The sequence below is a fragment of the Ambystoma mexicanum genome, chromosome 14 (genome assembly GCF_040938575.1).
Source record: "Ambystoma mexicanum isolate Mex_15411 chromosome 14, UKY_AmexF1_1, whole genome shotgun sequence".
Classification (NCBI taxonomy): Eukaryota; Metazoa; Chordata; class Amphibia; order Caudata; family Ambystomatidae; genus Ambystoma; species Ambystoma mexicanum.
Window position 1 is genome coordinate 671,526,856 of NC_090940.1, and position 26,015 is coordinate 671,552,870.

A 26,015-nucleotide genomic window follows, 5' to 3' on the forward strand; every position below is an offset into this window, starting at 1 on the left:
AAGACTGGCCTACCCCCACTACGCAAACCCAAGTGAGAGCCTTCTTAGGACTCACGGGGTATTACCGCAATTTTGTGGCAGACTATGGCACCATAGCTGCTCCTCTGACTGCCCTCACAACTCCGAAGAAACCCAAGAAGGTAACTTGGACCGACGAGTGTGAGAAGGCCTTCAATGGCTTAAAAGACTCCTTGTGCCAGGCCCCTGTCCTTAGGGCCCCTGATTAACAAAGACCTTTTATCGTGCAGACGGACGCCTCTGACACTGGGATAGGAGCTGTACTATCACAAGTAGATGAGAAGGGTAAGGAACACCCTATCGGTTTTATTAGTCGCCAGCTTAAGGACAGAGAGCTCAGATGGTCCACGGTAGAGAAAGAATGTATCTCTGTTGTGTGGGCCCTAAGGAAGCTGAGGCCCTACCTCTATGGGACCCACTTCACTGTGCAAACTGACCATAAGCCGTTAAAGTGGCTAATGAACATGAAGGGGGAGAATCCAAAGTTGCTTAGGTGGTCCATAAGTCTACAAGGCTTCGACTTCACTATTGAGCATAGGCCAGGTGTCCAACATAGCAATGCTGATGGGTTGTCCAGAATGTTTAACCGACCTGAACAAGAGACTCATCCAGGGGTGGATTAGTTCCCCCTGTCCATAGTCTGGGAGGGGCGAGTGTTAGGAAAGATTTCGTAATTGTAGGTAATTTTCCTTCCATGTGGCAACCCCTAAACTTTTTCCTGTTGTTTTTCACCTTGTTCTTGACTTTGCCAGAGAAGTGCAGCCTTCTGCCGCACTCCTGTGGGCTTTCGCTCCTTTTCTTATGGGGAAACTGACATGCCCTTAAGACAGTCAGTACCGGGGAACGCTGTTTCCCGTAGTTTCTTTTATCATGTTGCGGCTTTAGTGCAACATGACACAAGAGGGCACTGTAAGCTAAGTTACAGCTCTCTTGGGTCTCTAGCTTTCTACAGGCCCTAGATACTCGTTTAGGAATGTATTTGATCGGTGCAAGTCATTCAGGGACTGGAATGGTGGCAGCGATCGTTTCTTTATATTTTGAGCTCCTTTTGGCGTTCTAAGCGCGTTTTTCGCGCTGAACCCAAAATGGTGGCCTGGCTCCCAAAATGGCCAGACCACGAGGCTCCTTTGTCCTGTCCACTGACCGTCTTGCTCCCTTCACCTTCCCCAGGTCGAGCGACCCGGGGCCTTCCTTATTTGGGCATGTACTTTCCCGCGAAACGTGGTTGCTTTCGCAGGCTTCTACATGTCTTTTGTGTGCCTCCAGGGTGTGGGCTGGGATGTCTGGTCCCAATACACATCCTGGGTGCCAGAGAGTCTAGGGTGGTGTGAATGCCTGGGACCACCGTGGTCCGTGATTGGTGTTAAGACGGATTTCTGAACTCTGTCCTGGTGGCGCAGAAGTTCAGAAGGCCAACCTAATTACTTGGAACAGGGTAACCTCTGGACAAGCCAGACCAATCAAGGTAGCGATCGCGGCGGTCAAGACTAGGTCTCAAGAGGGGTGAGGGTGACTGAAAGCCCGCAATGAGCACACAAAGCAAGAGCGCTAACAAACTACTCCAAACAGTTGTTATATCAAAAATAGATACACATTTATTTTAAGGCCTTTAAAATAATGACCGTAGCGAGAAAATCACAATATCACAATATTAAACCAACACATACCATATCAACACAATATATATACAAATACACAGTCGCAAGCGTTTAAAGCACGAAATATGTAGTCCACCTGCCAGGGAAGGAAAACAGGCAGTGCGATAATGCTTTCGACTCAGTTCGCCTTCATAGGCACCTAACTAGATGGAAGTCCGAGCCCTGCGAAGAGTGGAGCCTTGTGCTCAAAGTACCTGCCACGCCGGTGCCAACGGGCAAAAGGGGAAGCTCTTCGGAGGAAGTCAGGCAGTTCGGGTTAGTGCACAGCAGAAGGAGAACAGGTTCCGCAACTCAAGCGCAGCCTCCACAGCGGGCAGAAGCAGAGCGCGAGCGCGGCAAAAGGGTGCTGTTTTTACACAGCAGGGAAAAGCAATGGGATACTGCAGGAGGGCGACCAGATCCTAGATATACTACTCACCGGTCCCCGAAGCAAGCAGACCCAGGCTTCTCCACGATAGTTTCAGCAGCTGGCAGGTTCAGAAGAGCAGGGAACGCTTTGTAGTCGTGTAGAGCAAAAAGACGGTCCAATCGACGAAACCGGCACAGTTTTGTTGCCGCACAGGACAACGGAGCGGCCGTGTGTATTCGAGCCAAATGAACCCTCCTCCCTTCAGACCTGGGGACGCCAAGCGTACGAAGCGTGGGAGAGGGACAAGGACTCGCAATACAACACAACCTGGCGGCGGTTGCAGAGCCAACCTCCTTGGTAAGCTGGTCAATCAACTGGATGGCCCAGAGACGCTTCCGAAGGCTTACTTGGCAGGAGATGGTTGAAGATGCCGGGAATAGCTGTTCCTGCTATTCCAAAGGTCGAAGCACCAGTACAGGCCTTCTGGTTCGATCAAAGGAGGACAGGGGCTCTCCGGACGACAGCAGTGCAAAGGAGGATTCCTTCAGCGGGTCACCAGCGATTCCTCGGTCCAGCCTCGTAGTTGCAGGATACTTGGCTCCTGTATTCCTTCGTTCGTGAGAACTCAGGAGATCGACATGGTAGTGGTGTTTCCAGCCCCCTCTTATCCACGGTTCCCTTCGCGCCAAAACGGAGGGGAGCCAATGGGAGATCCGCTCATCAAAACACATACCATACGTGGACCAATCACGGACCACGGTGGTCCCAGGCATTCACACCACCCTAGACTCTCTGGCACCTAGGATGTGTATTGGGACCAGACATCCCAGCCCACACCCTGGAGGCACACAAACGACATGTAGAAGCCCGCGAAAGCAACCACGTTTCGCGGGAAAGTACATGCCCAAATAAGGAAGGCCCCGGGTCGCCGGACCTGGGGAAGGTGAAGGGAGCAAGACGGTCAGTGGACAAGACAAAGGAGCCTCGCGGCCTGGCCATTTTGGGAGCCAGGCCACCATTTTGGGTTCAGTGCAAAAACGTGCTCAGAACGCCAAAAGGAGCTCAAAATAAACAATACGATCGCTGCCACCATTCGAGTCCCTGAATGACTTGCACCGATCAAATACATTCCTAAAAGAGTATCTAGGGCCTGTAGAAGGCTAGAGACCCAAGAGAGCTGTAACTTAGCTTACAGTGCCCTCTTGTGTCGTGTTGCACTAAAGCTGCGACACGATAGAAGAAACTACGGGAAACCACGTTCCCCGGTACTGACTGTCTTAAGGGCATGTCAGTTTCCCCGTAAGAAAGGAGCGAAAGCCCAGAGAAGTGCAGCAGAAGGCTGTACTTCTCTGGCAAAGTCAAGAACAAGGTTTAAAAACAATAGCAAAAAGTTTAGGGGTTGCCACATGGAAGGAAAATTCCCTACAATTACGAAATCTTTCCTAACACTCGCCCCTCCCAGACTATGGACAGGGGGAACTAATCCACCCCTGGATGAGTTCCTTGTTCAGGTCGGTTAAACATTCTGGACAACCCATCAGCATTGCTATGTTGGACACCTGGCCTATGCTCAATAGTGAAGTCGAAGCCTTGAAGACTTATGGACCACCTAAGCAACTTTGGATTCTCCCCCTTCATGTTCATTAGCCACTTTAACGGCTTATGGTCAGTCTGCACAGTGAAGTGGGTCCCATAGAGGTAGGGCCTCAGCTTCCTTAGGGCCCACACAACAGAGAAACATTCTTTCTCTACCGTGGACCACCTGAGCTCTCTGTCCTTAAGCTGGCGACTAATAAAACCGATAGGGTGTTCCTTACCCTTCTCATCTACTTGTGATAGTACAGCTCCTATCCCAGTGTCAGAGGCATCCGTCTGCACGATAAAAGGTCTTTGATAATCAGGGGCCCTTAGGACAGGGGCCTGGCACAAGGAGTCTTTTAAGCCATTGAAGGCCTTCTCACACTCGTCGGTCCAAGTTACCTTCTTGGGTTTCTTCGGAGTTGTGAGGGCAGTCAGAGGAGCAGCTATGGTGCCATAGTCTGCCACAAAATTGCGATAATACCCCGTGAGTCCTAAGAAGGCTCTCACTTGGGTTTGCGTAGTGGGGGTAGGCCAGTCTTGTACTGCTTGTACTTTACTGGGTAGAGGCTGTATCCTCCCTCCACCTACTTCATGTCCAAGGTAAACCACTGAGCCTTGTCCAATCTGGCATTTACTAGCCTTTATGGTCAAGTGGGCTTTCTGAAGAGCCTGGAGCACAATCCCGAGGTGTTTCACATGGTCTTCCCAGGTGGCACTGAAAACTGCTATATCGTCCAGATATGCAAGGCAGAATTCGTCCAACCCATTCAACACATGATTCACAAGCCTCTGGAAAGTGGCAGGTGCATTCTTCAACCCGAACGGCATTACCCGGAATTGGTAAAGGCCGTCTGGCGTCGAAAATGCTGTCTTCTCCCTGGCATGTTCTGCTAAAGCTATTTGCCAATAGCCAGCAGTAAGGTCAAACGTGCTGAGGTACTTGGAGGCACCCAAAGTATCCACCAGCTCATCTGTTCGAGGCAAGGGGTGGGCATCTGTCTTGGTGACAGCATTCAGAGCCCTGTAATCCACGCAGAACCTCAATTCAGAAGTGCCTGCCTTTGGAACCAGAACCACAGGACTGGACCAAGGACTACTAGAGGGTTCAATCACCCCAAGATCTAACATCTTGTTGACCTCGGTCTTAATATAAGACCGTACTTTATCTGACATCCTGTATCCCCTACTTTTGGTAGGTACACTGTCTCCTGTGTCAATGTTATGTTTGCACCAAGGTGTCAAACCAGGGGACTGTGAAAACAGGGGGGAAAACTGCCGAAGCAAACTTTTCACCTCAGCCTGCTGATCAGAAGTCAGGTGAGGGGCCACTCGGACACCCTCAACGGAGCTATCTGAAGGACCGCTTTGGAACAGGTCGGGGAGAGGTTCAGACTCCTCTTCCTCAACGTCTGATGCCAGTAGCAGTGCTGCGATTTCGACTCTTGGGACGAAAGCCTTCAGCCTATTTACGTGGAACACTTTTGGAGCCTGTCCAGGCCTTCCAAGGTCCACTAAATAGTTCACCTCACCCAGGGGCTCCACCACTGTGTAAGGGCCTGACCATTTGTCCTGTAAAGCGCGAGGCCTTATTGGATTCATGATCAGGACTTGCTGACCAGGTGTAAAGTTGATGAGGGAAGCTTTCTGGTCGTACCAATGTTTCACCAGCGCTTGCCCTGCCTTCAACTTATCACTAGCCAAGCCCATCAGAAGTACCATCCGTTTTCTGAGCCCTAGCACATAGTCAACTACATTGGTAGTAACAGGGGGAGTGGGCATCTCCCATCCCTCCTTGACAATGGCTAAGGGTCCCCGTACGGGATGACCGAACAGAAGTTCGAAGGGGCTGAAGCCAACACCCTCCTGTGGTACCTCTCGGTAGGCAAACAGCAAGCATGGTAAAAGAAGATCCCATTTTCTTCTCTGGGGCTCCTCCAGAGCCCCAATCATGCTCTTTAACGTTCTGTTGAAACGTTCCACCAGACCATTGGTCTGGGGGTGGTATGCAGAAGAGAACTTGTAGGTGACCCCACATTCTTTCCACATAGGCTGCATATACTTCGACATAAAGTTGCTGCCACGATCTGACACAACTTCTTTAGGGAAGCCAACCCTAGTGAATATGCCGAGTAAAGCTTTTGCAACTGACTTGGCAGTTACAGTTTTCAATGGGATGGCCTCAGGATACCTGGTTGCATGGTCGACCAGCACCAGGATAAACCTATTGCCCGAGGATGTTTGCGGGTCCAGGGGACCGACGATGTCGATCCCTACCCTTTCAAATGGTACCCCCACAACTGGGAGCGGTACCAACGGAGCTTGGATTGTCGCGCCAACCTTACCAGACAACTGGCAGGAGGCGCAACTCCTGCAGTGACTTTCTACTTGCACCCCCATCTTGGGCCAGTAGAAGTGCATGGATAACCTTTGCTTGGTCCTCTTCATACCAAGGTGACCAGCAAGGGGAACTTCATGCGCCAACTGCAGGAGGAAGGGTCTAACAGCAAGGGGAACCACCAACCTCCTATGGTCTCCTTCTGTAGACTCTGTGGGCTCACTATACAGGAGTCCACCTTCCCAATAAATCCTATGCTTCCCAGGAGGTTCACCCTCAAGCTGGGAGCAGGCCTGTCTCCTTAGGCCTTCCAGAGATGGGCACTCACGTTGGCCTTTACTGAATTCGTCCCTATCAGGACCTCCTTCAACTAACAAGTCTTTTAGTTCCGGATGGTCGTTGGGGTCGAATACTTCAGGCATCGCCACCTCCTCGTCAGGCTCGGGCGATTGACCAACTTCCTCCACCGCAGTGGTAGGCGAGCTCGGGGGAATATTCTCTTTCCCCCGTCTTGACTTGTAGACTCCTTTCGCCTTGGGTTTCCCCTTCGGCTGGGGCGGCGTATTGGACTTGGCCAATGCTGCCCGTGCTTGAGACCGTGTGTAGGGTCGTTCGGCAGTGTCTCCTACGAGCCCTAAAGCTCTGAGATCATTACCTAATAAGACCTTTCCCGGGACGTTTCTCTGAATGCTCACTGGAATCCTGACTGCTGTACCATTTAAAGTTAGATTAACAGGGATCACGGGAAACATACGGAGGGGGCCGTCAGCCAACTTAGTGGGCATCAGAGTAGCTCTGGCAACTTCCTCTGAGTCTACCAAGGTAGAATCCACTACGGTTCGACTGCACCCACTATCCCTAAGAGCTGGAGTATCCACTCCATTGATCAGCACACTGTCTTTAAAGTAGTGCTTGGTATTATCCGGAATCCTAGCATACGCCTCTGCGACTTTAGGCTCCCAGGAACCCAGGGACACTAAAACTACCTCGGCCTCTATTCCGCTGGGAAATGAGTCCGAGGAGAAGGATGCTCCTGTAATCTCTTCTTCCTCGTAGGAGGAGAAGGCCAGATTAGCGGAGTGGACCCCCAAAGGTCTAACCTTACAACGGGGATCCCCCTTCACATGGTCAGTTGCTCCACAAGAAAAACAAGCCCCAGAGGGTCTGTTTACGTAGGGAGGCTTATTGTAACCAGAGTTCTGTTTCGGAGGCGCACCTCCACTACCCTGTGAGTTCTCTTGTGTCTTACCCTTGTTTTTCTTTTTGTGGCCCTTTTGGGAAGAAGATTTAGCAGATTCCCCACCCTCCATATCTTTGGACTTTTTCCCCTCCTCCTGCTTACCAGGATGAGTTTTGTCCTTATGGGACACTCGATGTGACACCCATAAGTCTGCTGCAATGGCCAGCTTCTTAGGATCTATCTCCTTCGAATCGGCCAAATGCTGCTTAAGCTCCGGGGAAGAAGAAGCAAAAATGTGTTCCAGCATGACAAGATTTATCATGCCGTCGAAGGTAGAAACCTTATAGCCTTCGACCCAGCCAGTTAAGTTTTTCAAAGATTCAGCGACATAAGATACCCAAGTACCACCTTCCTTTTTCTTATACTCTCGAAAACGCTTTAAATATTGGGCCGGAGTCTTCCCAAACTTTAAAATGAGAGTCTGCTTTAACATTGCGAAATCAGCCCGCTCAGCCTTCGACATTTCCATAATGGCACTACAGCCAGAATGGGGCAGTCTACTGAGCAACCACGCAATCTTATCAGCATTGTCAACTTCCTGGACCTCGCATGCATACTCAAACGCATTCAGCCAGTCCATTATGTCATTCCTCTCTTCATACACACTGAGCAGATCTTTTGGAAACCGTGGATGAGAGGAGGCCCCAGACCCATGTCCAGGACCCTTGGATCCATTTGCAACCTGAAGCTTGGCCAGTTCCAACTGGTGATCCCTGTCTTTTTGTTTTTCTGCCTGTTCGATTTTTAGTTTGGCTATGCTGAATTCAAGCTCCTGCTGCCTAAACCGCAGCTCTTGCTTCTTGAATTCAAGCATAGCCTCCCCATCAGCACTGGCAGAGGAAACATTAGACAGCTCGTCCTCCCTGTCCTCGTGGTCGCGGTGGAACAGTGCGGCGGCAGAACCATCGGTTCTACCAGTGAGAGCAGCCCCACCACCTTCCGCACTGTCCTCAGAAGTAATAGCGTCAAGCTGCGCTTCTTGCCACGCCACGATTCTTTGGATCATTTCCAATTTCGTGCCTTGAGAGGAAACACCTCTCTCCGCACACATCTTTTTCAGCGTTTCTGATTTGGAAGCATTTAAAGTTAACAACGTACTTGTTTCCATACTGTTTGATAGGACTATGGCCTTTTTAAAGTTATACTATAACAATTCACTACGTGTACTGTTTGGAATAACCTGAAATGCCTTAGTTCGAGCGCAACACTGGATACCTTCAGTCGTATCCCACCGCTGTACACCAATTTGTTAAGACGGATTTCTGAACTCTGTCCTGGTGGCGCAGAAGTTCAGAAGGCCAACCTAATTACTTGGAACAGGGTAACCTCTGGACAAGCCAGACCAATCAAGGTAGCGATCGCGGCGGTCAAGACTAGGTCTCAAGAGGGGTGAGGGTGACTGAAAGCCCGCAATGAGCACACAAAGCAAGAGCGCTAACAAACTACTCCAAACAGTTGTTATATCAAAAATAGATACACATTTATTTTAAGGCCTTTAAAATAATGACCGTAGCGAGAAAATCACAATATCACAATATTAAACCAACACATACCATATCAACACAATATATATACAAATACACAGTCGCAAGCGTTTAAAGCACGAAATATGTAGTCCACCTGCCAGGGAAGGAAAACAGGCAGTGCGATAATGCTTTCGACTCAGTTCGCCTTCATAGGCACCTAACTAGATGGAAGTCCGAGCCCTGCGAAGAGTGGAGCCTTGTGCTCAAAGTACCTGCCACGCCGGTGCTAACGGGCAAAAGGGGAAGCTCTTCGGAGGAAGTCAGGCAGTTCGGGTTAGTGCACAGCAGAAGGAGAACAGGTTCCGCAACTCAAGCGCAGCCTCCACAGCGGGCAGAAGCAGAGCGCGAGCGCGGCAAAAGGGTGCTGTTTTTACACAGCAGGGAAAAGCAATGGGATACTGCAGGAGGGCGACCAGATCCTAGATATACTACTCACCGGTCCCGAAGCAAGCAGACCCAGGCTTCTCCACGATAGTTTCAGCAGCTGGCAGGTTCAGAAGAGCAGGGAACGCTTTGTAGTCGTGTAGAGCAAAAAGACGTCCCAATCGACGAAACCGGCACAGTTTTGTTGCCGCACAGGACAACGGAGCGGCCGTGTGTATTCGAGCCAAATGAACCCTCCTCCCTTCAGACCTGGGGACGCCAAGCGTACGAAGCGTGGGAGAGGGACAAGGACTCGCAATACAACACAACCTGGCGGCGGTTGCAGAGCCAACCTCCTTGGTAAGCTGGTCAATCAACTGGATGGCCCAGAGACGCTTCCGAAGGCTTACTTGGCAGGAGATGGTTGAAGATGCCGGGAATAGCTGTTCCTGCTATTCCAAAGGTCGAAGCACCAGTACAGGCCTTCTGGTTCGATCAAAGGAGGACAGGGGCTCTCCGGACGACAGCAGTGCAAAGGAGGATTCCTTCAGCGGGTCACCAGCGATTCCTCGGTCCAGCCTCGTAGTTGCAGTTTACTTGGCTCCTGTATTCCTTCGTTCGTGAGAACTCAGGAGATCGACATGGTAGTGGTGTTTCCAGCCCCCTCTTATCCACGGTTCCCTTCGCGCCAAAACGGAGGGGAGCCAATGGGAGATCCGCTCATCAAAACACATACCATACGTGGACCAATCACGGACCACGGTGGTCCCAGGCATTCACACCACCCTAGACTCTCTGGCACCCAGGATGTGTATTGGGACCAGACATCCCAGCCCACACCCTGGAGGCACACAAACGACATGTAGAAGCCCGCGAAAGCAACCACGTTTCGCGGGAAAGTACATGCCCAAATAAGGAAGGCCCCGGGTCGCCGGACCTGGGGAAGGTGAAGGGAGCAAGACGGTCAGTGGACAAGACAAAGGAGCCTCGCGGCCTGGCCATTTTGGGAGCCAGGCCACCATTTTGGGTTCAGTGCAAAAACGTGCTCAGAACGCCAAAAGGAGCTCAAAATAAACAATACGATCGCTGCCACCATTCGAGTCCCTGAATGACTTGCACCGATCAAATACATTCCTAAAAGAGTATCTAGGGCCTGTAGAAGGCTAGAGACCCAAGAGAGCTGTAACTTAGCTTACAGTGCCCTCTTGTGTCGTGTTGCACTAAAGCTGCGACACAATAGAAGAAACTACGGGAAACCACGTTCCCCGGTACTGACTGTCTTAAGGGCATGTCAGTTTCCCCGTAAGAAAGGAGCGAAAGCCCAGAGAAGTGCGGCAGAAGGCTGTACTTCTCTGGCAAAGTCAAGAACAAGGTTTAAAAACAATAGCAAAAAGTTTAGGGGTTGCCACATGGAAGGAAAATTCCCTACAATTACGAAATCTTTCCTAACAATTGGTCCACGAATGGTGTGTGTGTTGATGAGCGGATCTCCCATTGGCTCCCCTCCATTTTGGCGCGAAGGGAACCGTGGATAAGAGGGGGCTGGAAACACCACTACCATGTCAATCTCCTGAGTTCTCACGAACGAAGGAATACAGGAGCCAAGTATCCTGCAACCAAGAGGCTGGACCGAGGAATTGCTGGAGACCCGCTGAAGGACTCCTCCTTTGCACTGCTGTCGTCCTGTGAAACCCTTTCCTCCTTTGATCGAACCAGAAGGCCTGTACTGGTGCTTCGACCTTTGGAATAGCAGGAACAGCTATTCTCGACGACTTCATCATCTCCTGCCAGTAAGCCTTCGGAAGCGTCTCTGGGCCATCCAGTTGACTGACCAGCTTACACGGGAGTCCTGCTCTGTAACCGCCGCCAGGTTGTGTTGTATTTCGAGTCCTGGTCACTCTCACACGCTTCGTACACTTGGCGTTCCCAAGTCTGAAGTGAGTAGTGTACATTTGGCTCGAATACACACGGCCGCTCCGTTGCCCTGCGGTGGTGACAAAACTGTGCAGGTTTCTTCGATTGGGACGTCTTTTTTCTCTACACGACGACGAGGCATTCCCGGTTCTTCTGAACCTGCCAGCTGCTGAAACTAACGTGGAGAAGCCTGGGTCTGCTTGCATCGGGGACCGGTGAGCAGTATAGCTAGGATCTGGTCGCCCTCCTGCAGTAGCCCATTGCTTTTCCCCGCTGTGTAAAAACAGCACCCTTTTGTCCGTACTCGCGCTCTGCTTCTGCTCACTGTGGAGGCTGCGCTTGAGTCGCGGAACCTGTTCTTCTTCTGTTGTGCACTAACCCGAACTGCCTGACTTCCTCCGAAGAGCTTCTCCTTTTGCCCGTTGGCACCAGCGTGTGCAGGTACTTTGAGCACAAGGCTCCACTCTTCGCAGGGCTCAGACTTCCAGCTAGTTAGGTGCCTCTGAAGGCGAACTGAGTCTAAAGCATTATCGCACTGCCTGTTTTCCTTCCCTTTCAGGTGGACTACACATTTCGTGCTTATAACGCTTGCGACTGTTGTATTTGTATATATATTGTGTTGATATGGTATGTGTTGGCTTAATATTGTGATATTGTGATTTTCTCGCTACGGTCGTTGTTTTAAAGGCCTTAAAATAAATGTGTATATATTTTTGATATAACAACTGTTTGGAGTAGTTTGTAAGCGCTCTTGCTTTGTGTGCTCATTGCGGGCTTTCAGTCACCCTCACCCCTCTTGAGACCTAGTCTTGACCGCCGCGATCGCTACCTTGATTGGTCTGGCTCGTCCAGAGGTTACCCTGTTCCAAGTAATTAGGTTGGCCTTCTGAACTTCTGCGCCACCAGGACAGAGTTCAGAAATCCATCTTAACAATTGCCTAATAGTGTTCACTTCTTGTTGCGAAAATGGGACGTGAACAAACTGTGATACATAATGTGCAGGAATGTCCACAGCAGCTATACCTGCTGCAGCATTAGCGGCAATCTCAACTTTTGGGACAAATGTCGGAGGTACCTCTCTCATAGGCAACTGAGATATAGGCAACTCCGAACGCTTACTAAGCAACAGAGCTAAGTCGAGCACTAAGGCAGTCGAAGAAGTGTCAAGTGAAAAAGCTCTGTTATAAATACCTAGTAACTCTGTGGGACAACTAACCTTCTTCCTCACACATTCATCCTGCAGGTACTCTACCATTACCTGAATCACCTTCCTCTGCATTTCTAGCGTATATTGACTATATGTGTCATATACCTCAACTGGAGTTATCGATAAATCCGAAATCCATCTAACCGCATCTCTTGTACAAATTTGTGCTTCCTCAGATGCCCATTTACGACACGGAAGAAATTGTTTCTGTACCTACATACTCTCTTCTTCATCATCCTCATTCCGTAACTTCTCCAAATCTCTCCTATACTCAAACAACCTCTCGACATGCTCATGTACTTTCTCCACAGTATCTCTGGATAGTGCTAAAGTATTCAGATCCCTCAGCCCTTGTGGGAGATCCACATTATTTAATTTACCCCACATTATGCATAAATGAATCCCTAAACCTTCAATAAAAACATTTTTCTCAGGAAAATTATCCATATTAGACAGTGTGGCAAAAACATTAGCTCGATCATCTCTCTCCATACAATGCTTAGCCCATACAAACAAATCCCGCTTTTTATCTGTAGGGACAGTATTACGAGTAACAACCTTCGACCCCGCACCCCGATCAACTATAGTCGGTACAGAACCACTCGGGAGTGGAGGTGCATGCAGATTCAATGGAGGTGTTATTACTGGCGCAATGGGAAGAGGTAGTAGAGCAGGCGGAGGAACAACAGCCGGAATAATAGGAGCAACAGGTTGAGCAGAGAGAGCAGGAATAACAGCAGGAAGAGGCAAAGCAACAGGAAGAGGATCATACGGAGGTGGTGCAGAGGCACCAGGCCTTCGCTCATTTAACAATTTGTCGAGAAACTCGTCAGAAACATGAAGGTCTTTAGAAGGATAGATTTTCTGAATACCGAGTGAGAAAGCCCTATCCATATTCTTAACTGACTCAGACTGTTTGTCCTGATCATATAACAACGCCTTTTCAGCGTTCATTTTATGACGGCGCGCATGTTTTTTCCTAGTCTTAAGCTTCTGCAACGCTTCTTTTTTCCAATTCTGTAGAACATCAAATTCCGCAGGTCTGGCCTTTTTCTTTAACAAGACCGACTCTAAGTATTCAATACGAGGGATCTCAAAACTACCATTGATTGGCCAATGAAGTTCGGAGGCACGTCTGGTTTGTCTGTACCAAATATCATTAAATACTACACTTCCAATGCCATGTTTACAATACATAGTAAACGCCGGAGACCCCTCCTGTGGTGACCGGGCGGCTAAATTCCAAAGATTGTCGAAATCTGCAGAAAAGTGCCCTAAAGCAGCTAGACAATTTCCCAGGCATTTCTCAAAAACTTGGTGTTACCTGGTCAATAATTGTGTCTGCAGATACAATGCGCCAAATTCAAATTGTCAGGGTTAAATTAAGAGTCGGGTCACGACTCACCTGACCAAACCTAAGGAGAACCGTACGGTTTATCAAAGAACTTACCTAACGAATTTTACTTTGTGTTTGGTGTTTTCGGCAAATCTGCCCACCTCAAAAGTGGACCCTCGTCAAGATGCCGTCTCAGACCGCACGGCTATCGTCCAAGGATCCGATCGTGCGGCGCTGTAGAGGTGTCGCGTCTCGTTCAGTCGGGCCCGTAGTACCACACCGTCCGATCCCGGTCCGATAGCATGCGTCAACCTTCAATGTTCCGGCATCAATCTTGAGGGTCCCTATTCAGGCGCCAACTGTGAAAAGAGAAAATAATATGCGGCCGGGGAACCCAAAGGAAACACACCAAACACCGGTTACAAAGGAACATAAAAAGTACTTTATTTTAAGGTCGGGCAATAACAAAGTCAAATGACAGGTCAGATAGCTATCGGCCCTCAGTGCAACACAACGAACTTCAACGGGGTTCGATGTATTCAGTGAGAGACTGTACATTGGGACATTCATGCTTTTATGCATTTCTCCAGCCTGTTGTCCAACCCCTTCATGGGTTAACCATTCCATGAATGTGTAACAGGTCTAGGGTCTCTGTCAGGTCAACTCTAATGTATTCATTAGTATGTGCATAGATCAGTTCCGTTGATACAGGCAATCCATTTACATGCAGGTCAACAGAAGGACAAGGTCTCAGTTCACGACCCTAACAAGTGGCCTGCAGGCAAGTTATACATTAGCTGTACTGAGGTCATGCCGACCAGGTTCTATTTGGAATGGCATCGTCGTCCATTTTGATGTTCAGGGTGACTTTTACACAGCAAGAGAACCTAAAATGGCGCTTTGATTCAAGATGGCGACTTACATCAATTTCTAAGGTCAAGACCTTGCCGTAGAGAGTTATTCGCGTACAGTTTTATGCGACTTGGCGTAGGCCAATATACATACAATCGTTTACACTAGGAGGCATAATTTAATATCCAGTTTGACAGTACGTCAGGCTGGAGTAACTTTCTGAAGGTTGTAAGATCAGTATCGGAATTATGATCCTGTGATCGGGTACGTCAGGCTGGTGTAACTTTCCAAAGGATGTAAGATCATTGTCAGAATTATGATCCTGTGATCGGGTACGCTAGGCTGGCGTAAATTTCCGAAGGATGTAAGACCAGTATCGGAATTATGATCCTGTGATCGGGTATGTAAGGCTGGCGTAACTTTCCGAAGGATGTAAGATCAGTGTCGGAATTAGGATCCTGTGATCGGGTATGCGAGGCTGGCGTAACTTTCCGAAGAATGTAAGAACAGTATCGGAATTATGATCCTGTGATTGGGTACGTCAGGCTGGCGTAACTTTCCGAAGGATGTAAGATCAGTGTCGGAATTATGATCCTGTGATCGGGTACGCCAGGCTGGCGTAACTTTTTCGAAGGATGTAAGATCAGTGTTGGAATTATGATCCTGTGATCGGGTACGCCAGGCTGGTGTAACTTTCCGAAGGATGTAAGATCAGTGTCGGAATTATGATCCTGCGATCGGGTACGCCAGACTGGCGTAACTTTCCGAAGGATGTAAGGTAAGTGTCGGAATTATGATCCTATGATCGGGTACGCCAGGCTGGCATAACTTTCCGAAGGATGTAAGGTAGGTGTCGGAATTATGATCCTATGATCGGGTACGCCAGGCTGGCGTAACTTTCTGAAGCACGTAAGATCAGTGTTGGAATTATGATCCTGTGATCGAGTATGTCAGGCTTGCATAACTTTCTGAAGGGCGTAAGATCAGTGTTGGAATTATGATCCTGTGATTGGGTATGTCAGGCTAGCGTAAATTTCTGAAGGATGTAAGTTCAGTGTTGGAATTATGTTAGAATTATGATCCTTTGATCAGGTACGTCAGGCTGGCGTAACTTTCCGAAGGATGTAAGATCAGTGTTGGAATAATGATTTTGTGATCGGGTACATCAGGCTGGCATATCTTTCCAAAGGATGTAAGATCAGTGTTGGAATTATGAACCTGTGATCGGGTATGTCAGGCTGGCGTAACTTTCCAAAGGATTTAAGATCAGTGTTGGAATTATGATCCTATGATCGGGTACGTCAGGCTGGCGTAACTCTTCGAAGAACGTAAGATCAGTGTTGGAAATATGTCGGAATTATGATCCTGTGAGATCAGTGTTGGAATTATGATCTTGTGATCGGGTACGTCAGGCTGGTGTAACTTTCCAAAGGATGTAAGATCAGTGTTGGAATTGTGATCCTGTGATCGGGTACGTCAGGCTGGCGTAACTTTCTGAAGGATGTAAGATCAGTGTTGGAATTATGATCCTGTGATCGGGTATGTCAGGCTGGCGTAACTTTCTGAAGGACGCAAGATCAGTGTTGGAATTATGATCCTGTGATCGGGTACGTCAGGCTGGCATAACTTTCCAAAGGATGTAAGATCAGTGTCGGTATTATGATCCTGTGATCAGGTATGTCAGGCTGGCGTTACTTTCCGAAGGATGTAAGATCAGTGTCGGAATAATGATCCTGTGATCAGGTACATCAGGTTGGCGTAACTTTCCAAAGGATGTAAGATCAGTGTGGGAATGATGATCCTGTGATCGGGTACGTCGGGCTGGCGTAACTTTCCGAAGGATGTAAGACCAGTGTCAGAATTATGATCCTGTGATCGTGTACGTCAAGCTGGCGTAACTTCCAAAGGGCGTAAGATCAGTGTCGGACTGATGATCCTGTGATCAGGTACATCGGGCTGGCATAGCTTTCTGAAGGATGTAAGATCAGTGTCGGAATTAGGATCCTGTGATCGGGTACGTCAGACTGGCGTAACTTTCGGAAGGACGTAAGATCAGTGTCTGAATTATGATCCTGTGATCGGGTACGTCAGGCTGGCGTAACTTTCTGAAGGACGTAAAATCAGTATCGGAATTATGATCCTGTAATCGGGTACGTCAGGCTGGCGTAACTTTCCGAAGGACGTAAGATCTGTGTCAGAATTATGATCCTGTGATCGGGTATGTCAGGCTGGTGTAACTTTCTGAAGGTTGTAGGATCAGTATCGGAATTATGATCCTGTGATCGGGTACGTCAGGCTGGCGTAACTCTCCGAAAGATGTAAGATCAGTGTCGGAATTATGATCCTGTGATCGTGTACATCAGGCTGGCTTAAATTTCCGAAGGACGTAACATCAGTATCAGAATTATGATCCTGTAATTGGGTATGTTAGGCTGGTGTAACTTTCCGAAGGATGTAAGATCAGTGTTGGAATTATGATCCTGTGATCGGGTACATCAGGCTGGCGTAACTTTCCAAAGGACGTAAGATCAGTGTTGGAATTATGTCGGAATTATGATCCTGTGAGATCAGTGTTGGAATTATGATCTTGTGATCGGGTACGTCAGGCTGGTGTAACTTTCCAAAGGATGTAAGATCAGTGTTGGGATTATGATCCATTGATCGGGTACGTCATACTGGCGTAACTTTCCGAAGGACGTAAGATCAGTGTTGGAATTATAATACTGTGATCGGGTATGTCAGGTTGGCGTAACTTTCTGAAGGACGTAAGATCAGTGTTGTAATTATGATCCTGTGATCGGGTATGTCAGGCTTGCGTAACTTTCCGAAGGATGTAAGATCAGTGTCGGAATAATGATCCTGTGATCAGGTACGTTAGGTTGGTGTAACTTTCCGAAGGATGTAAGATCAGTGTCGGAATTATGATCCTGTGATCGGGTACGTCAGGCTGGCGTAACTTTCCGAAGGTTGTAAGATCAGTGTCAGACTGATGATCCTGTGATCGGGTACGTCAGGCTGGCGTAACTTTCCGAAGGATGTAAGATCAGTGTGGGAATGATGATCATGTGATCGGGTACATTGGGCTAGTGTAACTTTCCGAAGGATGTAAGATAAGTGTCAGAATTATGATCCTGTAATCGGGTACGTCAGGCTGGCGTAACTTTCTGAAGGTTGTAAGATCAGTGTCAGACTGATGATCCTGTGATCGGGTACGTCAGGCTGGCGTAACTTTCCGAAGGATGTAAGATCAGTGTGGGAATGATGATCATGTGATCGGGTACATTGGGCTAGTGTAACTTTCCGAAGGATGTAAGATAAGTGTCAGAATTATGATCCTGTGATCGGGTACGTCAGGCTGGTGTAACTTTCTGAAGGTTGTAAGATCAGTATCGGAATTATGATCCTGTGATCGTGTACGTCGGGCTGGTGTAACTTTCCAAAGGATGTAAGATCAGTGTCGGAATTATGATCCTGCGATCAAGTACGCCAGGCTGGTGTAACTTTCCGAAGGATGTAAGATCAGTATCAGAATTATGATCCTGTAATTGGGTATGTTAGGCTGGCGTAACTTTCCGAAGGATGTAAGATCAGTGTTGGAATTATGATCCTGTGATCGGGTACATCAGGCTGGCGTAACTTTCCAAAGGACGTAAGATCAGTGTTGGAATTATGTCGGAATTATGATCCTGTGAGATCAGTGTTGGAATTATGATCTTATGATCGGGTACGTCAGGCTGGTGTAACTTTCCAAAGGATGTAAGATCAGTGTTGGAATTATGATCCTGTGATCGGGTACGTCATGCTGGCGTAACTTTCCGAAGGACGTAAGATCAGTGTTGGAATTATAATACTGTGATCGGGTATGTCAGGTTGGTGTAACTTTCTGAAGGACGTAAGATCAGTGTTGTAATTATGATCCTGTGATCGGGTATGTCAGGCTTGCGTAACTTTCCGAAGGATGTAAGATCAGTGTCGGAATAATGATCCTGTGATCGGGTACGTCAGGTTGGTGTAACTTTCCGAAGGATGTAAGATCAGTGTCGGAATTATGATCCTGTGATCGGGTACGTCAGGCTGGCGTAACTTTCCGAAGGTTGTAAGATCAGTGTCAGACTGATGATCCTGTGATCGGGTACGTCAGGCTGGAGTAACTTTCCGAAGGATGTAAGATCAGTGTGGGAATGATGATCCTGTGATCGGGTACATTGGGCTAGTGTAACTTTCCGAAGGATGTAAGACCAGTGTCAGAATTATGATCCTGTGATCATGTACGTCAGGCCGGCGTAACTTTCCGAAGGACGTAAGATCAGTGTCAGAGTTATGATCCTGTGATGGGGTACGCCATGCTGGCGTAACTTTCCGAAGGATGTAAGATCAGTGTTGGAATTATGATCCTGTGATCGGGTACGTCAGGCTGGTGTAACTTTCCGAAGGATGTAAGATCAGTGTCGGAATTATGATCCTGTGATCGGGTACGTCAGGCTGGCATAACTTTCCGAAGGACGTAAGATCAGTGTTGGAATTATAATACTGTGATCGGGTATGTCAGGTTGGCGTAACTTTCCAAAGGACGTAAGATCAGTGTTGGAATTATGATCCTGTGATCGGGTATGTCAGGCTGGCGTAACTTCCAAAGGATGTAAGATCAGTGTGCGAATGATGATCCTGTGATCAGGTACGTTGGGCTAGTGTAACTTTCCGAAGGATGTAAGACCAGTGTCAGAATTATGATCCTGTGATCATGTACGTCAGGCCGGCGTAACTTTCCGAAGGACGTAAGATCAGTGTTGGAATTATGATCCTGTGATCGGCTACATCAGGCTGGTATAACTTTCCGAAGGACGTAAGATCAGTGTTGGAATTATGTCGGAATTATGATCCTGTGAGATCAGTGTTGGAATTATGATCTTGTTATCGGGTACGTCAGGCTGGTGTAACTTTCCAAATGATGTAAGATCAGTGTTGGAATTATGATCCTGTGATCGAGTACGTCAGGCTGGCGTAACTTTCCGAAGGACGTAAGAGCAGTGTTGGAATTATAATACTGTGATCGGGTATGTCAGGCTGGCGTAACTTTCCGAAGGATGTAAGATCAGTGTCGTAATAATGATCCCGTGATCAGGTATGTTAGGTTGGTGTAACTTTCTGAAGGATGTAAGATCAGTGTCGGAATTATGATCCTGTGATCGGGTACGTCAGGCTGGCGTAACTTTCCGAAGGTTGTAAGATCAGTGTCAGACTTATGATCCTGTGATCGGGTACATCAGGCTGGCGTAACTTTCCAAAGGATGTAAGATCAGTGTGGGAATGATGATCCTGTGATCGGGTACGTTGGGCTAGTGTAACTTTCCGAAGGATGTAAGACCAGTGTCAGAATTATGATCCTGTGATCATGTACGTCAGGCCGGCGTAACTTTCCGAAGGACGTAAGATCAGTGTCAGAGTTATGATCCTGTGATCGGGTACGCCAGCCTGGCGTAACTTTCCGAAGGATGTAAGATCAGTGTAGGAATTATGATCCTGTGATCATGTACGCCAGGCTGGCGTAACTTTCCGAAGGATGTAAGATCAGTGTCGGAATTATGATCCTGTGATCGGGAACGCCAGGCTGGCGTAACTTTCCGAAGGATGTAAGATCAGTGTCGGAATTATGATCCTGTGATCAGGTACGTCAGGCTTTTGTAACTTTCCAAAGGATGTAAGATCAGTGTTGTAATTATGAACCTGTGATCGGGTACGTCAGGCTGGCGTAACTTTCCGAAGGACGAAAGATCAGTGTTGGAATTATACTACTGTGATCGGGTATGTCAGGCTGGCGTAACTTTCCGAAGGTTGTAAGATCAGTGTCAGACTTATGATCCTATGATCGGGTACGCCAGGCTGGCGTAACTTTCTGGAGGACGTAAGATCAGTGTTGGAATTATGATCCTGTGATCGGGTATGTCATGCTTGCGTAACTTTCTGAAGGACGTAAGATCAGTGTTGGAATTATGTCAGAATTATGATCCTTTGATCAGGTACGTTAGGCTGGCGTAACTTTCCGAAGGATGTAAGATCAGTGTTGGAATTATGATCTTGTGATTGGGTACATCAGGCTGGCATATCTTTCCAAAGGATGTAAGATCAGTGTTGGAATTATGATCCTGTGATCGGGTACGCTGGGCTAGTGTAACTTTCCGAAGGATGTAAGACCAGTGTAAGAATTATGATCCTGTGATCATGTACGTCAGGCCTGCGTAACTTTCCGAAGGACGTAAGATCAGTGTCAGAGTTATGATCCTGTGATCGGGTACGCCAGGCTGGCGTAACTTTCCGAAGGATGTAAGATAAGTGTCAGAATTATGATCCTATGATCGGGTACGCCAGGCTGGCGTAACTTTCTGAAGGACGTAAGATCAGTGTTGGAATTATGATCCTGTGATCGGGTATGTCAGGCTTGCATAACTTTCTGAAGGACGTAAGATCAGTTTTGGAATTATGTCAGAATTATGATCCTTTGATCAGGTACGTTAGGCTGGTGTAACTTTCCGAAGGATGTAAGATCAGTGTTGGAATTATGATCTTGTGATTGGGTACATCAGGCTGGCATATCTTTCCAAAGGATGTAAGATCAGTGTTGGAATTATGATCCTGTGATCGGGTACGCTGGGCTAGTGTAACTTTCCGATGGATGTAAGACCAGTGTAAGAATTATGATCCTGTGATCATGTATGTCAGGCCTGCGTAACTTTCCGAAGGATGTAAGATCAGTGTCGTAATAATGATCCTGTGATCAGGTATGTTAGGTTGGTGTAACTTTCTGAAGGATGTAAGATCAGTGTCGGAATTATGATCCTGTGATTGGGTACGTCAGGCTGGCGTAACTTTCCGAAGGTTGTAAGATCAGTGTCAGACTGATGATCCTGTGATCGGGTACGTCAGGCTGGCGTAACTTTCGGAAGGATGTAAGATCAGTGTGGGAATGATGATCCGGTGATCGGGTACGTTGGGCTAGTGTAACTTTCCGAAGGATGTAAGACCAGTGTCAGAATTATGATCCTGTGATCATGTACGTCAGGCCGGCGTAACTTTCCGAAGGACGTAAGATCAGTGTCAGAGTTATGATCCTGTGATCGGGTACGCCAGGCTGGCGTAACTTTCCGAAGGATGTAAGATCATTGTAGGAATTATGATCCTGTGATCGGGTACGCCAGGCTGGCGTAACTTTCCAAAGGATGTAAGATCAGTGTCGGAATTATGATCCTGTGATCGGGTACGTCAGGCTGGTGTAACTTTCCGAAGGATGTAAGATCAGTGTTGGAATTATGATCCTGTGATCGGGTACGTCAGGTTGGCGTAACTTTCCGAAGGCCGAAAGATCAGTGTTGGAATTATAATACTGTGATCGGGTATGTCAGGCTGGCATAACTTTCCGAAGGTTGTAAGATCAGTGTCAGACTGATGATCCTGTGATCGGGTACGTCAGGCTGGCGTAACTTTCAAAAGAATGTAAGATCAGTGTGGGAATGATGAACCTGTGATCGGGTATGTTGGGCTAGTGTAACTTTCCGAAGGATGTAAGACCAGTGTCAGAATTATGATCCTGTGATCATGTACGTCAGGCCGGCGTAACTTTCCGAAGGACGTAAGATCAGTGTCAGAGTTATGATCCTGTGATCGGGTACGCCAGGCTGGCGTAACTTTCCGAAGGATGTAAGATCAGCGTTGGAATTTTGATCCTGCAATCGGGTATGCCAGGCTGGTGTAACTTTCCGAAGGACGTAAAATCAGTGTTGGAATTATGATCCTGTGATCGGGTATGTCAGGCTTGCATAACTTTCTGAAGGACGTAAGATCAGTGTTGGAATTATGATCCTGTGATCGGGTATGTCAGGCTGGTGTAACTTTCCGAAGGATGTAAGATCAGTGTTGGAATTATGATCCTATGATCGGGTACATTAGGCTGGCATAACTTTCTGAAGGATGTAAGATCAGTGTCGGAATTATGATCCTGTGATCGGGTACGTCAGGCTGGCATAACTTTCCGAAGGACGTAAGATCAGTGTCTGAATTATGATCCTGTGATCGGGTACGCCAGGCTGGCGTAACTTTTTCGAAGGATGTAAGATCAGTGTTGGAATTATGATCCTCTGATCGGGTACGCCAGGCTGGCGTAACTTTCCGAAGGATGTAAGATCAGTGTCGGAATTATGATCCTGTGATCGGGTACGCCAGGCTGGCGTAACTTTCCGAAGGATGTAAGATAAGTGTCAGAATTATGATCCTATGATCGGTTACGCCAGGCTGGCATAACTTTCTGAAGGACGTAAGATCAGTGTTGGAATTATGATCCTGTGATCGGGTACGCCAGGCTGGCGTAACTTTCCGAAGGATGTAAGATAAGTGTCGCAATTATGATCCTATGATCGGGTACGCCAGGCTGGTGTAACTTTCTGAAGGACGTAAGATCAGTGTTGGAATTATGATCCTGTGATCGGGTATGTCAGGCTTGCATAACTTTCTGAAGGACGTAAGATCAGTGTTGGAATTATGATCCTGTGATCGGGTATGTCAGGCTTGCATAACTTTCTGAAGGACGTAAGATCAGTGTTGGAATTATGTCGGAATTATGATCCTGTGAGATCAGTGTTGGAATTATGATCTTGTGATTGGGTACGTCAGGCTGGTGTAACTTTCCAAAGGATGTAAGATCAGTGTTGGAATTATGATCCTATGATCGGGTACATTAGGCTGGCATAACTTTCTGAAGGACGTAAGATCAGTGTTGGAATTATGATCCTGTGATCGGGTACGTAAGGCTGGCGTAACTTTGCAAAGGATGTAAGATCAGTGTCGAACTGATGATACTGTGATCGTGTACGTCGGGCTGGTGTAACTTTCTGAAGGATGTAAGATCAGCGTCGGAATTATGATCCTGTGATCAGGTACGTCAGGCTGGCATAACTTTCCGAAAGGACGTAAGATCAGTGTCTGAATTATGATCCTGTGATCGGGCACGCCAGGCTGGCATAACTTTTTCGAAGGATGTAAGATCAGTGTTGGAATTATGATCCTCTGATCGGGTACGCCAGGCTGGCGTAACTTTCCGAAGGATGTAAGATCAGTGTCGGAATTATGATCCTGTGATCGGGTACGCCAGGCTGGCGTAACTTTCCGAAGGATGTAAGATAAGTGTCAGAATTATGATCCTATGATCGGTTACGCCAGGCTGGCGTAACTTTCTGAATGACGTAAGATCAGTTTTGGAATTATGATCCTGTGATCAGGTACGCCAGGCTTGCGTAACTTTCCGAAGGATGTAAGGTAAGTGTCGCAATTATGATCCTATGATCGGGTACGCCAGGCTGGCGTAACTTTCTGAAGGACGTAAGATCAGTGTTGGAATTATGATCCTGTGATCGGGTATGTCAGGCTTGCATAACTTTCTGAAGGACGTAAGATCAGTGTTGGAATTATGATCCTGTGATTGGGTATGTCAGGCTAGCGTAAATTTCTGAAGGATGTAAGATCAGTGTTGGAATTATGTCAGAATTATGATCCTTTGATCAGGTACGTCAGGCTGGCGTAACTTTCCGAAGGATGTAAGATCAGTGTTGGAATTATGATCTTGTGATTGGTTACATCAGGCTGGCATATCTTTCCAAAGGATGTAAGATCAGTGTTGGAATTATGATCCTGTGATCGGGTACGCCGGGCTAGTGTAACTTTCCGAAGGATGTAAGACCAGTGTAAGAATTATGATCCTGTGATCGGGTACGCCAGGCTGGCATAGCTTTCCGAAGGATGTAAGATCAGTGTCGGAATTATGATCCTGTGATCAGGTACGTCAGGCTGGCATAACTTTCCGAAGGACGAAAGATCAGTGTTGGAATTATAATACTGTAATCGGGTATGTCAGGCTGGCGTAACTTTCCGAAGGTTGTAAGATCAGTGTCAGACTGATGATCCTGTGATGAGGTACGTCAGGCTGGCGTAACTTTCCGAAGGATGTAAGATCAGTGTGGGAATGACGAACCTGTGAACGGGTACGTTGGGCTAGTGTAACTTTCCGAAGGATGTAAGACCAGTGTCAGAATTATGATCCTGTGATCATGTACGTCAGGCCGGCGTAACTTTTTGAAGGACGAAAGATCAGTGTCAGAGTTATGATCCTGTGATCGGGTACGCCAGGCTGGCGTAACTTTCCGAAGGATGTAAGATCAGCGTTGGAATTATGATCCTGCGATCGGGTATGCCAGGCTGGTGTAACTTTCCGAAGGACGTAAAATCAGTGTTGGATTATGATCCTGTGATCGGGTATGTCAGGCTTGCATAACTTTCTGAAGGACGTAAGATCAGTGTTGGAATTATGATCCTGTGATTGGGTATGTCAGGCTAGTGTAAATTTCTGAAGGATGTAAGTTCAGTGTTGAAATTATGTCAGAATTATGATCCTTTGATCAGGTACGTCAGGCTGGCGTAACTTTCCGAAGGATGTAAGATCAGTGTTGGAATTATGATCGTGTGATCGGGTACGTCAGGCTGGTGTAACTCTCCAGCGGACGTAAGATCAGTGTTGGAATTATGTCGGAATTATGATCCTGTGAGATCAGTGTTGGAATTATGATCTTGTGATTGGGTACGTCAGGCTGGTGTAACTTTCCAAAGGATGTAAGATCAGTGTTGGAATTATGATCCTGTGATCGGGTATGTGAGGCTGGCGTAATTTTCCGAAGGATGTAAGATCAGTGTTGGAATTATTATCCTATGATCGGGTACATTAGGCTGGCATAACTTTCTGAAGGACGTTAGATCAGTGTTGGAATTATGATCCTGTGATCAGGTACGTCAGGCTGGCGTAACTTTGCAAAGGATGTAAGATCAGTGTCGAACTGATGATACTGTGATCGTGTACGTCGGGCTGGTGTAACTTTCTGAAGGATGTAAGATCAGTGTCGGAATTATGATCCTGTGATCAGGTACGTCAGGCTGGCGTAACTTTTTCGAAGGATGTAAGATCAGTGTTGGAATTATGATCCTCTGATCGGGTACGCCAGGCTGGCGTAACTTTCCGAAGGATGTAAGATCAGTGTCGGAATTATGATCCTGTGATCGGGTACGCCAGGCTGGCATAACTTTCCGAAGGATGTAAGATAAGTGTCAGAATTTTGATCCTATGATCTGTTACGCCAGGCTGGCGTAACTTTCTGAAGGACGTAAGATCAGTGTTGGAATTATGTCGGAATTATGATCCTGTGAGATCAGTGTTGGAATTATGATGTTGTGATTGGGTACGTCAGGCTGGTGTAACTTTCCAAAGGATGTAAGATCAGTGTTGGAATTATGATCCTGTGATCGGGTACGTTAGGCTGGCATGACTTTCTGAAGGACGTAAGATCAGCGTTGGAATTTTGATCCTGCAATCGGGTATGCCAGGCTGGTGTAACTTTCCGAAGGACGTAAAATCAGTGTTGGAATTATGATCCTGTGATCGGGTATGTCAGGCTTGCATAACTTTCTGAAGGACGTAAGATCAGTGTTGGAATTATGATCCTGTGATCGGGTATGTCAGGCTGGTGTAACTTTCCGAAGGATGTAAGATCAGTGTTGGAATTATGATCCTATGATCGGGTACATTAGGCTGGCATAACTTTCTG